Source organism: Monodon monoceros, unplaced genomic scaffold (assembly GCF_005190385.1).
Source record: "Monodon monoceros isolate NGI ecotype Baffin Bay Population unplaced genomic scaffold, NGI_Narwhal_1 Super_Scaffold_8, whole genome shotgun sequence".
Classification (NCBI taxonomy): Eukaryota; Metazoa; Chordata; class Mammalia; order Artiodactyla; family Monodontidae; genus Monodon; species Monodon monoceros.
In genome coordinates this window covers 25,156,166-25,170,850 of record NW_021703785.1, presented here as the reverse complement: position 1 = coordinate 25,170,850, position 14,685 = coordinate 25,156,166, and positions in this window count along the sequence as shown.

Sequence of the window (14,685 nt, the reverse complement as noted above, 5' to 3'; positions counted from 1 at the left end):
AAATTCATTGATTAGCTCTAGTAGTTTTCTGGTAGCAGGATACAAAATTAATGCACAGAAATCTCTAGCATTCCTATACACTAATGATGAAAAATCTGAAAGTGAAATTAAGAAAGCACTCTCATTTACCACTGCAACAAAAAGAATAAAATATCTAGGAATAAACCTACGTAAGCAGACAAAAGAACTGTAAGCAGAAAATTATAAGACACTGATGAAAGAAATTAAAGATGATACAAATAGATGGAGAGATATACCATGCTCTTGGATTGGAAGAATCAACATTCTGAAAATGACTCTACTACACAAAGCAATCTACACATTCAGTGCAATCCCTATCAAACTACCACTGGCATTTTTCACAGAACTAGAACAAAAAATATCACAGTTTGTATGGAAACACAAAAGACCCCAAATAGCCAAAGAAATCTTGAGAAAGAAAAACGGAGCTGGAGGAATCAGGCTCCCTGACTTCAGACTATACTACGAAGCTACAATGATCAAGACAGTATGGTACTGGCACAAAAACAGAAATATAGATCAATGGAATAGGATAGAAAGCCCAGAGATAGACCCACGCACATATGGTCACCTTATCTTTGATAAAGGAGGCAAGAATATACAGTGGAGAAAAGACAGCCTCTTCAATAAGTAGTGCTGGGAAGACAGCCTCTTCAATAAGTAGTACTGGACAGCTACATGTAAAAGAATGAAATTAGAACACTCCGTAACACCATACACAAAAGTAAACTCAAAATGGATTAAAGACCTAAATGTCAGGCCAGACACTATCAAACTCTTAGAGGAAAACATAGGCAGAACACTCTATGACATAAATCACAGCAAGATCCTTTTTGACCTACCTCCTAGAGGAATGGAAATAAAAACAAAACTAAACAAATGGAACCTAATGAAAATTAAAAGCTTTTGCACAGCAAAGGAAACCATAAACACGACAAAAAGACAATCCTCAGAATGGGAGAAAATATTTGCAAATGAAGCAACTGACAAAGGATTAATCTCCAAAATTTACAAGCAGCTCATGCAGCTCAATATCAAAAAACCTACAACCCAATCCAAAAATGGTCAGAAGACCTAAATAGACATTTCTCCAAAGAAGATATACAGATTGACAACAAACATATGAAAGAATGCTCAACATCATTAATCATTAGAGAAATGCAAATCAAAACTACAATGAGATATCATCTCACAGCGGTCAGAATGGCCGTCATCAAAAAATCTACAAACAATAAATGCTGGAGAGGGTGTGGAGAAAAGGGAACCCTCTTGCACTGTTGCTGGGAATGTAAATTGATACAGCCACTATGGAGAACAGTATGGAGGTTCCTTAAAAAGCTAAAATAGAACTACCATACGACACAGCAATCCCACTACTGGGCATATACCCTGAGAAAACCATAATTCAAAAAGAGTCATGTACCAAAATGTTCATTGCAGCTCTATTTACAATAGTCAGGACATGGAAGCAACCTAAGTGTCCATCAACAGATGAATGGATAAAGAAGATGTGGCGCATGTGTATAATGGAATATTACTCAGCCATAAAAAGAAACGAAATTGAGTTATTTGTAGCGAGGTGGATGGACCTGGAGTCTGTCATACAGAGTGAAGTCAGAAAGAGAAAAACAAATACCGTATGCTAACACATATATACGGAATCTTAAAAAAAAAAAAAAGGTCATGACGAACCTAGGGGAAAGACGGGAATAAAGACACAGACCTACTAGAGAATGGACTTGAGGATATGGGGAGGGGGAAGGGTAAGCTGGGACAACGTGAGAGAGTGGCATGGACATATATACACTACCAGATGTAAAATAGATAGCTAGTGGGAAGCAGCCGCATAGCACAGGGAGATTAGCTCCTTGCTTTGTGACCACCTGGTGGGGGGGGATAGGGAGTGTGGGAGGGAGGGAGACGCAAGAGGGAAGAGATATGGGGACATATGTATATGTATAACTGATTCACTTTGTTATAAAGCAGAAACTAACACACCATTGTAAAGCAATTATACTCCAATAAAGATGTTTAAAAATAAATAAATAAATAAAAATGCAGGTGTTCCTCTAAGTACTGCCTTGATACACTGAAAACTGTTGGTATGGTTTATTTTATCATCACGTATTTCAAAGCTTTATCCTTTTCTACTATGATACCTTTTAAAATATGTAGGCTATTTAGAAAACTACTTTTACATTAATAAGTATGACATTTTCTAACATGTTTTTGCTTTACTACTTCAAATATAATGAATTACAGTCAGAGAAAATTCTGTATTATTTCAATCTTTCGGCATTTTTTAAGATTCACTTTACTGCCTACCACTGGTCATTATTTTTGGTCAATATTGCAAATATTTCTTACATGTATATCTGAAAATATTGCTATACTTTATTTTTTATGGTTAGCATTCTATATATTCCAGGGGATATATTTTAAAATATGTTGTTCACAACTTATATATCTTCATCTATGTTTATGTATTGTACTGAGTATTAAGTAAAAATTTTCACTATTATTATATATTTGTCTAACTCTTCTTTCAGTTTTATTAAATTTTGGCTTCTGTATTTTAAATTCATATTAGGTGAAAATACATTTACAATTATTACATACTCTTGGGAAATAGGAATAAATGTCATTATCATGTGCCCCCTTTTAAGTAAAGATTGTGCCTTAAAGCCAATTTTGTTGCATTTTAATAAAGCCCTACCAGCTTTCTTTTTGCTACTCTTTGCTATAATTTTGTATTCCTTTATATTCAAAATTTCCACACTCATATTTTCTTATAGATTGTGTCTGTGTAAACAATATAAAGCTGTTTTTCTACCACTGCTGCTGTCGGTTTCGAACAGTATTTGACTGAATAAATGACTAAAACCAGTCAATTACATGGAGCTGGATGAAGTCTGTACTAGGTTAATGTTTACTGAAGCAATGGGTCTTTGTATGTTTTGAAGCTGCATGTTGCTTCCTCTGTAGCTGCTATGGGGTTTCCCAAACCTCAGATCTTGGAAAACCTATCCAAATTTGGTCAACCCTGGGGATAAATGGATAGCTAAATGTGAGTGAATGGTTTTGGGGTATTCTGATCAGTGTTCTCTCGGACGGTATTTTGTTAGAGGCTTACCTGAGAAAGCGGAGTTAAAGTCTGCTAATTACTAATCCCAGCTAATCTTGGAGTAGATTAGAAAAAGTGAAGAAGAAGGTGAAGAAGATGGAAGAGAAGAAGGAGGAGGAAGAGGAAGAGAAGAAAGAGTGAGAGGAATCAGAAGGATCTCCTTTAAGACATCATTCTCAGGAGATCACTTCTGAGACGAATCCAGCAAGAATAAGCAGTCTGTTGAATACATTTTATGCATAGGCAGATTATAAAGTGGTCAAGTAAATGGTCACATTTATTCTTAAGGTCCAGAACACATTGTTCTGTGAACTTTAGAGTTTTCTCGTATTTTCTATACCCCAGGATTCATTTACTAACTACATGTATATTAAATGCAATTGGTAAGAAATTCAGACATGGCAAGTTTGGAAAAATAATAATATGAACAGATCAACTAGAGCATTTGACCATTTAACTGATTTTACTTTTTCTTATTTTGAATATTTTTTTCACATTTGCTCATTTAACTATTCTTAAATCATGGAACAGGAAATTAAAATATTTGTAGAAAACACCATCTTTAAGGAAGGTAGTTAAGCTTTACTATGGGCCAGCTTTGATGTCTTTGTCTACTGTCTGGAGGAGACCACCCTGAAAGACATTTAGTTTTAGAAAGAATATATACCTTGAGATCAACCATTAACCTGAGTGTTCTTGTAAATTTTTCTTTGGTGTTTGGAAAGAATTTTAACCAAATTATTGATATATTTCATTATAATAAATTTTATGTTAGAGATTGAATTAAGAATCCAAGTGTCCCGAGATAACTGTTAAAGGCAGATTAAAGAATTCTAACTCTGATAAATGCACTACTTATGTGAACATGATAATTATATGAGATGTTGAATGTGAAAGGAACTGGGGTTTTGTTCTCATCATAAACGGTGGTTATTTCCATTCTAAATCATAAATGACATTCTTAATGTGGTATTTTGAAGAGGGCAATGTATACTTAGAGAATATTTCTCATGTGATTATCAATGCTCCTTACAAATGCTGAATAGAGATGAAAAGCACAGTAATACGCATTCGTAACATGGCCTTTATTGTTTAGGGAATCTGATTATCTGACTGACCCTGATTGAGCCGCAATATCTTTTTTGGAAGAAACAAAGAGACATATTCACACAATTTTTTAAAGGTTAATACAAATTTTAACAAGAGATCACAGTCATTAAAAATAAAATGAGCATATTATGTGTATGCAAATGTAATATAGCTAACAAAGAGATTGGAAAATGCAGACCAGATAAAAAAGAAGTCACAGCACTCAAGACACTAAAGAAATTGAGTCAAAGGATGAAGGAAATCAGTGTGAAAAAACGATTCCTCAGAACATTGACAGAAAACTTACCTAGAGCATTGGGTATCCCATAACACTTGCCATAAGGACTTGAGCCAACATGATCTAAATCTCAAAGCACAGGATAACCTCACCTGATAGCTGGGCTAAATTTTGACTAATTATTTAAATTGGGATTATCTTAGTTATTTGCATAAAATTCTCCCAGGAGATCAGATTGCAAAACGCTTAGTTGTTAAATTTGATGATTTATAGGATGAACAGGTTTAAAAATGGAAGGCATATTATATAAAATGGGAACATCTGTCTCATGAGCTTTCAACAGGTCAATGACCCTTTCAGAACATGTTTATATTATATGTTCCTTCTCTTCTCATTCATAAATGCCAAAAAAGCATATCTCACCTAATCTGATTTCAGAGCAGGACTGAAAAAAAGACTATGTTCCACACTTTATTTAAAAGCTGCAGCAATAAAGATGTAAAAAGTTGAAACCCTGTTCTTGGTTGTTTGAAAAACAAGAAGTATTGATAGAGAAAAATTATGAATGAAATAAAATACTTTTTTTTCTCAGAAATATATGTATTTTAGATTTTAAAATACTGAAGTATAATGGAAATATAGAAAAGTTCACAAACCTTATGTGTGCAGCTTGATGAATTTTCAGACTGAACACACCAAATGAACTGGTTAGTTTTCACACAAACACACAAATCTGCTGTGATTATTTCGGTTGCATTAATTCCATGGAACAGTGTGGAAATAACTGGCATTTTTATATCAAGTCCTTTAATTCATGAACATTGTACATCTTTTTATTTAACTCTTCTTTAACTTTTCTAGAAAAGTTGATTTTGTTTTTCCATGGAGGGATAGAGCATATTGTTCAGTAGATCCTAATTAGATACTTTATTGTCTAAGTATGATTTTAAATGATATTTTTCAAAATCTGATTTTCTGATTTTTCGCCAGTATAGAGAAATACAGTTGTCTTATCATATTGATTCACCCTGTCAGTTTCACTTAATAATTTTAATAGGTTATCTGTAGGTTTATTTGGATTTTCTACGTACAATTAGCTGTGAATAATGACAAGATTTTTTTTTCTTCTTGCTTTATCGCACTGGCTAATTATCTCATATAGTGTCTCTTTGCCAATCTCAGGGTAGAAAAGATTGTAATATTTCACCATTAAGTAAGATGCTGGCTGTAGGCTTTTGTTTCTACCCTTTATTAGAATAATAATGTTCCCTTTCATTCCATTGTTATCCTAACCAGAATCTTTTTTTTTTTTTTTCCGGTATGCGGGCCTCTCACCTGGCGTGGCCTCTCCCGTTGCGGAGCACAGGCTCCGGACGCGCAGGCTCAGCGGCCATGGCTCACGGGCCCAGCCACTCCGCGGCATGTGGGATCCTCCCGGACCCGGGCACGAACCCACGTCCCCTGCATCGGCAGGCAGACTCTCAACCACTGCGCCACCAGGGAAGCCCTAACCAGAATCTTTTTAAGGGTAAGTAGGGATTTTCTAATTTTGTGAGAGGAAAGCATTTAAAAAATGGAACAGCTTATATAAAATCATAAAAAATAAAATAATTTGAGAAATTACAAATAGTTTGTTGTAACTAGCCTGTTGCATGCAATTTGGGGAAGTGTAAAAAGAGGAGGCTGAGCTAAGAGGCAGGAACATGATCATAAAGAACCTTACAGTTCATGCTAGGTGTTCTAAAGGCAGTGGGGAATTGAGGAGTTGAGCTTATTGAGTCACATTTTGTCTACTTTTTTTTTTTTTTTGAGAATAGGCATGGCTTTGAGTGATAGAAACAAGTAATTAGGACTCCTTTGTAAGTACAGTATAATTTGTTTATACTGCAGCCACTTGGAGTCCACAATCTTGGCGTTAATAGTTCCACAAACTTCCCAAGCCTTGAGACTATAGAAACTCTAAAAAGTAACCATTCCATAACATACTAACTTTATTAAGCGCCTGGAATTTCTTTCCAATCTTTTACTTTAGTATCCTCAGTTCCTAGCTCTGCTTGGAACAATATTGGTGTTAAACATTTATAAATACATAATAAATGAATGTAAAAGGAAAAAGTAAAGCAGAGCTCTTTTTTTCCCCCTCTTCCTAAACCCAATACATATGTTTCCAGGCAAATAGTCAGTCAGCCACCCAGCGCTGCTTCCTAAGCCTTTCCTTCGTGGAATTTGACATTGTTAGATTATTTCTCTAAAGGTTTCTCATGTTTTTTATACCTCCAGCTTTTAATTTGCCGGGGTCATCATTCAAGGTTCATATCACATTTTCACCTGTAACTATAATACAAAAGCTAATTTTTAAATACTTTTTGTATCTTAATATACACTAACACATATGAAATCAAATTTATATTATGATTGGTCCAGCCTCATCCAGAGGAAGGTGTTCTAGAACCTTTTATAATTTCAGACAGAGTGCAATTTTTGTTACACAAACCACACTTAAGGGTTTCCAGAACTTTTTATTCTATGATTCCTGTTGATTTTAATTATAGCAAACAACATTTTGGGTGTTGGAAAGAGGACGTCTTACTCAATATCTTTTCTTAATTGCTCCATGTAATTTGATCTATCCTAACCACCACAGCTCTGAGATATTTATTCAATTATTAGACGAATTCAATTACAGTATTTAATGCAATCCCAGAAATCTCCAATTCTAGGGAAACGATACAACTATTGCAGTACTCTAAATTTCAGCATATGTATTTGCTTGCCTTATTCATTAGCTATACAATAACACAAATATAAATCACAGCATTTTAAATCTTGGAGAGATGTGTTAATTGTACTGAGGAGAAAAGTGAGGTACAGAGGGTTAGGTGCTTTGCTCATGGATACAGCAGCTCATTCTTGGAGTCAACCTCAGTTTAGTCCAAGGTTCTTTTTGCTTCAGCTTGGAATATATTCCAAGGCCAGGGATATATTCACCGTTGATGGGAAATGGGTAGCAAATTAAAACTCTATTATTTAATAACCTAAACATATAAAATATATTTCAGCAGAAGCTAAATGTATTAACTAGTCCTATGAATTATAAAACTATAAAGAGCATTAGAGAGGAACACTGACTAGGATTTTAAAAAGGATTGCAAATTAGTTTGTGCCTAAAAAAAGTTCTTTTCAGATTTTCTAATTCATCCATCCACCTTAATGTCTTTTTAACTCTGTATAGTCATTCATCAACACATATGTTTGGAGTTACAGTTACGGATAAGTTACAGACTTATCCATAATTTTTGTTCCTTGAGTAGTTTTAAGCTAATGGGGTAAACGAGATATGCACAGAAATAACAATAACACAAGTTGAGGTATTTTAAATGCTTGGAAGAGGCACACATAAAGTGAAAATTACATTCAAAGAAGATAATGAATAAACACAGTCAAGAGTGACTTAATGCAGGAGAAAGCTTTTGAATTCAGTCCTTGAAGTAAGGATCGAACTCAAGCATACATCAAGAGGGTAGTAACATTGTAAGCACAGAGAACCTAGCGAATAAAGTCATGTTGGCAAAAATGCAAACAGTATGGGTAGATTGCTGGGTCTCACACCCAGAGTTTTTGTTTCAATATGTCTGGGCTGGACCCTGAGGATTTGCATATCTCACAAGTATTCATTTCATTATGACCCTGCTGGTCCAAGGACTACATTTAGAGAAGCACTGCTCCATTCTAAAGCAATCTCTCCTGTTGTGCAGGTTTAAAGGCTGCCTGCAATCTTGGGATTACTGTAATCCATGTAATCTGGATCGTATGCCCAGCCTGAACTAATCACTGCAGTCTGGATGTTCTAGTTGGACAGCCTGGGTCTTACGCCCAGCTTTGTATCTGGGAGCAAGGTCACATGGAGTGAAAGAAGTAAGAATCCACAAAGGATATTTTAGATACTGTTACCGAAGGGAAGGGGTCTAGGCAAACACAAATATTCACCAGTGTGCCCTAGTACACAGCTCTTCTAATTCATTGAGTTATTAATAAAAGCATACATAGACTTATATCTCCCGTTTAATAACTTTAAATGCTTAGACAGCTTCATTGAAATGTGGCATTTGGACTGTAAAATGTAATAATATCAAACATAATTTGTAAGAGCATATACATTTCAGAACATTTCCATCTATAATGCACATTTGTTGAGGAGAAACTGCTAGTTATTTTCAAATTACTTCCTGAAAATGAAGTTAGTTTAGCATCAACATGTTGCACAACTCAAGGTGGGTAGCACTCACTTTGTTCGCTACATGAGTTGTGCAACATGGTTGAGTCTTAATTACATTCAAAATTTTCCAAAAAATATAGCTCATTAGATAGATACCATTTTCTTGGATTTGATATTCTATTGGTCACTGTTATAATAGCTTTCTTAAAGAAAACATTTTTTATGACTCTAGAAGATATTTCTTCCTTGGCAGGTATGGTTTCTGCTAGTCTAGATGGAGATTGCTCTAAGAAGACTCAATGTGGATCTGGATTCTTTCATACTCATCCTTTTCAGAAACATCCTGACTAGAGTGCCAGAATGTCTGCACTGTCCATGAATCCACAATCTCCCTGTGGGACTGGGATAAAGTTACCTACTCTGTAGCATTAACTAAAGTAGTCATAGGGTGGCAATTTTTTTTTATTTCTTTGGACACACAGTTAGCTGTAATATTCCAGCAACAGATAGAAAGCCTTCTAGCAAATTTTCTACCAGCAAGAGTTGCTTATGGAGGAAAAAATATTAAAGCCCACTTGAAGTTTAAGCTTCTGAAAACTTAGTGTCCAAACACAGAGAAAGTGATTTCCAAATAAACTGACCATGTGAGGGATATTTTCATGCATTTTAATTTTATGGGAAATGGATAATTTGAGAACAAACAGAGAAAGCAGGAGACTAATTCTTTAAGCAGACATACTCTCCTGTAAACTCGCCCTTGTGAAAAACTGCCCCTGAGCATAGTTAAGGGCTTATTCTTCCATTTTCTGTGTATATGAGGTATGATCATACATCTGGGGAATGAGTTATGAAATGGAAACTGTTCTCTGGTCTGAGACTACAGACAGAGCTGTTCTGGTGTTGTTTTGGCGGGGTGACAACATTTAAAAAGTTTTCTTAGTGCAACCAGAGTTGAGAGTCTCAATTTCTCACAAAGGGTAAAATAAAGATGATCACACCTCCCTTGTTTGATTTTATAATTTTTACTATGAAATCACAACAGCAACTTGTGTGTTCAATTACACAATAACTCTGAAGTATTTTTTCTTAATTTATTTTTTATTTGCTTTTAAATGTTATTCAGTATCTAGTTAAATAAACGTGTAAAACATGTGAATGTTTGTATCACTGTCCAAAAGACACAGATGAGTAGCAATGAAATAAACACCATAACTTTTTCCTTGGCCCTAGGTTTGTTGATTATGGACAGAAGAGGTTAAGAAGCGTAATTTTCTTATAATACTATGTCTCTATTACTTGGAGAAGATTTATCCAGTTGTTAACATATTTAATTTCCCCAAGCATGGTGTACAGGTGGGTGGTATGTAGAGAAGCATGAGGGGGTTTGGGCATAAGTCTATTAATTTTCTATTGTTACTACTTCATTAAGTTTATTGAAAGAAAACTTTGCATTACTAAAACATGAAGTTCTATTTTGTTTTATTTAGACACGCTTTTCAAAAACTTCTTAAATAAGACATCAGCGAGATGGCAGGACAGGAGGTCCCCTGCCCATACTCCCCCACTCCAACAATAATTTGGCAGCCTTCCATGAACAAAAGTGCCTTTGTGGGAGCTTTGAAATCCAGGTAGGGAGCTGTGAAACCACAGTGGAGCCCAAGACAGAGGAGTGTCATTTAAGGCCTGCCCACACCTAGATGACAGGCTTGTGGACTACGGTTCTGGCTACACACCAGGAAATAGCCACATCCCTTATGTGGCTACAGCCCCATTTCATTTTCATCCTGCCACCAGCACTATCCACCAAGCGACTTGGGAGGAGCCACACCTCCCTGTGCCTTAGGTAACAGGCCCAACAACATCAGTCCCAGCTGTGTGCCCTGAAGCATTCCATGGCCTGGCTCCAGCCCTCTCCAACCCCTAGATATACATTGTAGAGAGACGTAAATAGTAACATCAGTAACATCAAACATGGTGGGAGAGAAGTAAAAATGTAGAGTTTTTGTGTGCAATAAAAGCCAAGTTGGTTTCAGCTTAAAATAGACTGCTGTAGGACTTCCTGTGTAAGCCTCATGATAATCGCAAAGAAAATTGGTGGTGGATATATAAAAGACGAAGATAAAGGAATTAAAGCAAAAATGACAAAACTCCATCAAATTACAAATGAAGGTAGCAAGAGAAGAAAAGAACAAAGGAACTACAAAGCAGACAGAAAACATTTAACAAAATGACAACAGGTAAGTCTTTACCTATCATTAATTACTTTAAATATAAATGGATTACATTATCCAATCAAAGACAGAGTAATTGAATGAATAAAAAAATAAGATCCAACAATATGTTGCCTAAAGGAGACTCACTTTACCTTTAAGGAAACAGGCTGAAGATGAAGGAGTGAAAAAACATGTTCTATGCAAATAATAAACAAAGGAGAGCAGGGGTGGCTACACTCATATTAGATGAAATAGATTTTCAGTCAAAATCTGTCACAAAAGACAAAGAAGTTCACTATATAATGATAAAGAAGGCACTTCTTTAAGAGAATATAATAATTGTAAATATATACACACTCAACATTGGAGCACCTAAATATGTAAATAAAGCAAATATTAACTGATCTGAAGGGAGAAATGGACAACACTGTGATAGTAGTAGGAGACTTCAATATCTTACTTACAATAATGAATAGACCATCCAGACAGAAAAGTAATAAGGAAACACGGACATTAACTACACTTTAGTCCAATAGACCTAATAAAATATACTGAACATTCTGTCCACAAAAATCCTAAAATTCATATGAAACTTCAGAAGACCTTGAATCGCCAAAGCAATCTTGAATAAGAAGAACAAAGCTGGAGGCATCACACTACCTTAGTTTAAACTATATTACTATATTAAACTATATTACACTATATTACAATGTATAGTAATCCAACTAGTATGGTATTGGTATGAAAACAGGTTGATAGACCAACAGAACAGAATAGAGAGCCCAGAACAGAATAGAGAGCCCAGAACAGAATAGAGAGCCCAGAAAAAAATTCCACACGTATATGATTAACTGTCTTTGACAAAGGAAAGGATATCTACATCCAAAAGAATGAAATTAGACCCTTATCTAACACCATAACACAAAAATCAACTCAAAATATAATACTAAATGTGAGACCTGAAATTGTAAATACTTAAATGTGAGACCTGAAATTGTAAATCTCCTAGAAGAAAATACAGGGAAAATCTTGACATTAGCTTTGGCAATTATTTTTTTTGGGTACAGCTCCAAAGGCATTAGCAACAAAAGCAAAAATAAACAAGTGGCACTATATTAAATTAAAAAGCTTCTGCACAGAAAAGGAAATAATAAAATGAAAAGACAACCTATGGGATGGGAGAAAATATCTGCAAACTATCTGGTAAGGGGTTAATATCCAAATATATAAGGACATCATGCAACTCAAAGCGAAAAACTAAATAATCCAATAAAAAAAAATCAGCAAAGAACCTGAAGAGACATTTTTCCGAAGAGGACATACAAATGGCCAAAAGGTATATGAAAAGGTGATCAACATCAATAATCATTCTGGAAATGCAAATCTAAAACAAACACAATGAGATATTGTGTGGATACTATCAAAAAAAAAAAAAGAAAAGAAAAATAGCACATGCTGGTGATGGTGTGGAGTAAATGCAAACTTTGCATACCGTTTTTGGGAATGTAAATTGGTACAGCCACTATGAAAAATAGTGTGGAGTTTCCTCAAAAAAATTAAAAATATAACTATCGTGTCATCCAATAATCCCACTTCTGGGCATATATCCAAGGGAAATAAGCATCTCAAAGAGATATCTGTACTCCAATGTTTATTGCAATATTATTCCCAATAGCCAAGATAAGGAAATAACCTAAATGTCTATCAGCCCATGGATGGATAAAGAAAATGTGGCAGAGATACACAATGGAAGGTTATTTATTCATTAAAAAAAGGAAAATCCTGCCATTGCAACAACATGGATGAACCTGGAGGACATGATGCTAAGTGAAATAAGATGAACATGGAAAGGCAAATACTGATGATCTCACTTGCATATGGAATCTAAAAACATCACACTCAGAAGCAGAGAGTAGAATGGTGGTTGCTAGGGGCTGGGGACTGAGGGAAATAGGGAGATGGTGAAAGGGTACAAACTTTCAGTTTTAAAATGAATACAATCTAGGGATCTAATATACAGCATAGTGACTACTGCTAATAATACTGTACTTACTGCATTCTGAAATTGGCTAACAGAGTAGAACTGAAGTGTTCTCAACACATACACACACACACACACACACACACAAACACACACACATAAATGGTAACTATGTGAGGTGATGGATGTGCTAATTAGCTTAATTATGGTAATTATTTCACAATGTGTATGTATAAAATCATGACATTGTAATCCTTAAATATTTACAATTTACATTTCCCAATTATACCTCAATAAACCTAGAATAAATTGCTTAAACAAAATATTACATTTTTCAGTTTGGTAAAAATGGTTCATTTCCTTCCACTCATTGTTTGACTTCTGAAAAATGATTCTTCATGAATATAAATCTTTCTAGACACATGCTAATTTAAATGGAATAAAATGGCAAAAGCAAGTTTAATTTTTTAAAAATAAATTTAATACAAAAAAGATGAAAATAGTTTTATTTTGTAAACCTCACCTTTCAGTACTTCATAGCAGGAATACCAAAATATTGTGATGCTTAGAAAATTTCAAAACTAACTTAGAATCACAAAAATTACGCTCTTTGATAGGAAAATTTATGTTTCTATAGCATTTGTCCAAACTTAGGAAACAACAAAAATTTAATTTCCTAAAAATTGAGAGCTAATTTGCAAAGGAAATATTTCATTATTTGCCATCGTTGTAATAATATTTGTGTGATATGATTAACAGAATTGAGTTATGTTTTATTTTATGTGAGATAATTTTGCATAATAATTTAACCTGCAGTCTTATTGGTATATTTTACTTTACCTAATGTAATACTTACAGCTGTGATTTGACAGAACCTTTTAAAATATACATACTTAGTTACCACTATAGAATTGAAATTTTCTTTGGTTATAACACTCCTAATTTTTTAGATTCCTAAGTCTGAAATATAGACACTGAATTTCGTAAGTTCAAATGTTAAGAAGATGAAATTTTTCTCTCAATAGGTAGATTTTGAGGGTAGGAAATTGTGTAAAGGTTCTTTCTCTGTGGCTGGTTTATTACCAATATTTACTTCCTGTTTATTAGATATAGAAGTAGATATTTTCTAAAAATAATATGCACTTAAATTCAGTACATTTTGAATAATTGAGATGTTCTGATATTTACATAGTGTTAAATTATAAAACCTCCCACTCCTTTCTTTCTTTTTTTTCTCATTGTGTTTGTTCTCCTTTTCTCAATTATATTTACAATATCAGTTAAATGGGGGTTTTGAAAAATACAGGTGAGAGCAAAATCAGGACCCCTGGATGCTTCTCAATATTTGATAACAGAAAAACTTGAAGCACTTTAGGTGTACAGAGAAGAAGTCATACATGTTACCCTGCAGGTAAACTGCAGGATAGCCTGGGAATCGGTGTCCCCATCAGAGGAATAGTCAAAACAGGGATATTCAGTCATTGAAGTCAATTTCCATCTGCATTACTTTTGGAGTAAACTGGTTTTGATAGCAATAATGGCACCTAATTTTTTTAAATTAAGCAATTCAATATTTTGATATATTCTTTAACATTGATGAATAATTTGGAGTTGCCTTCACTACTAAAATAACAGTAAACCCTAACTTCAAAAAATTTAATGCATTGGGTACTTTTGTGGGTGTTGAGTTTTTGTTTCTTTTTAGCATATTGGAAATCAAGTAGATTTACTCATTCATATTTGTGCTTATCTAGAAGACTCCTATACAACATTGTTCACAGTAAAATATATTTTGCTTTTTTG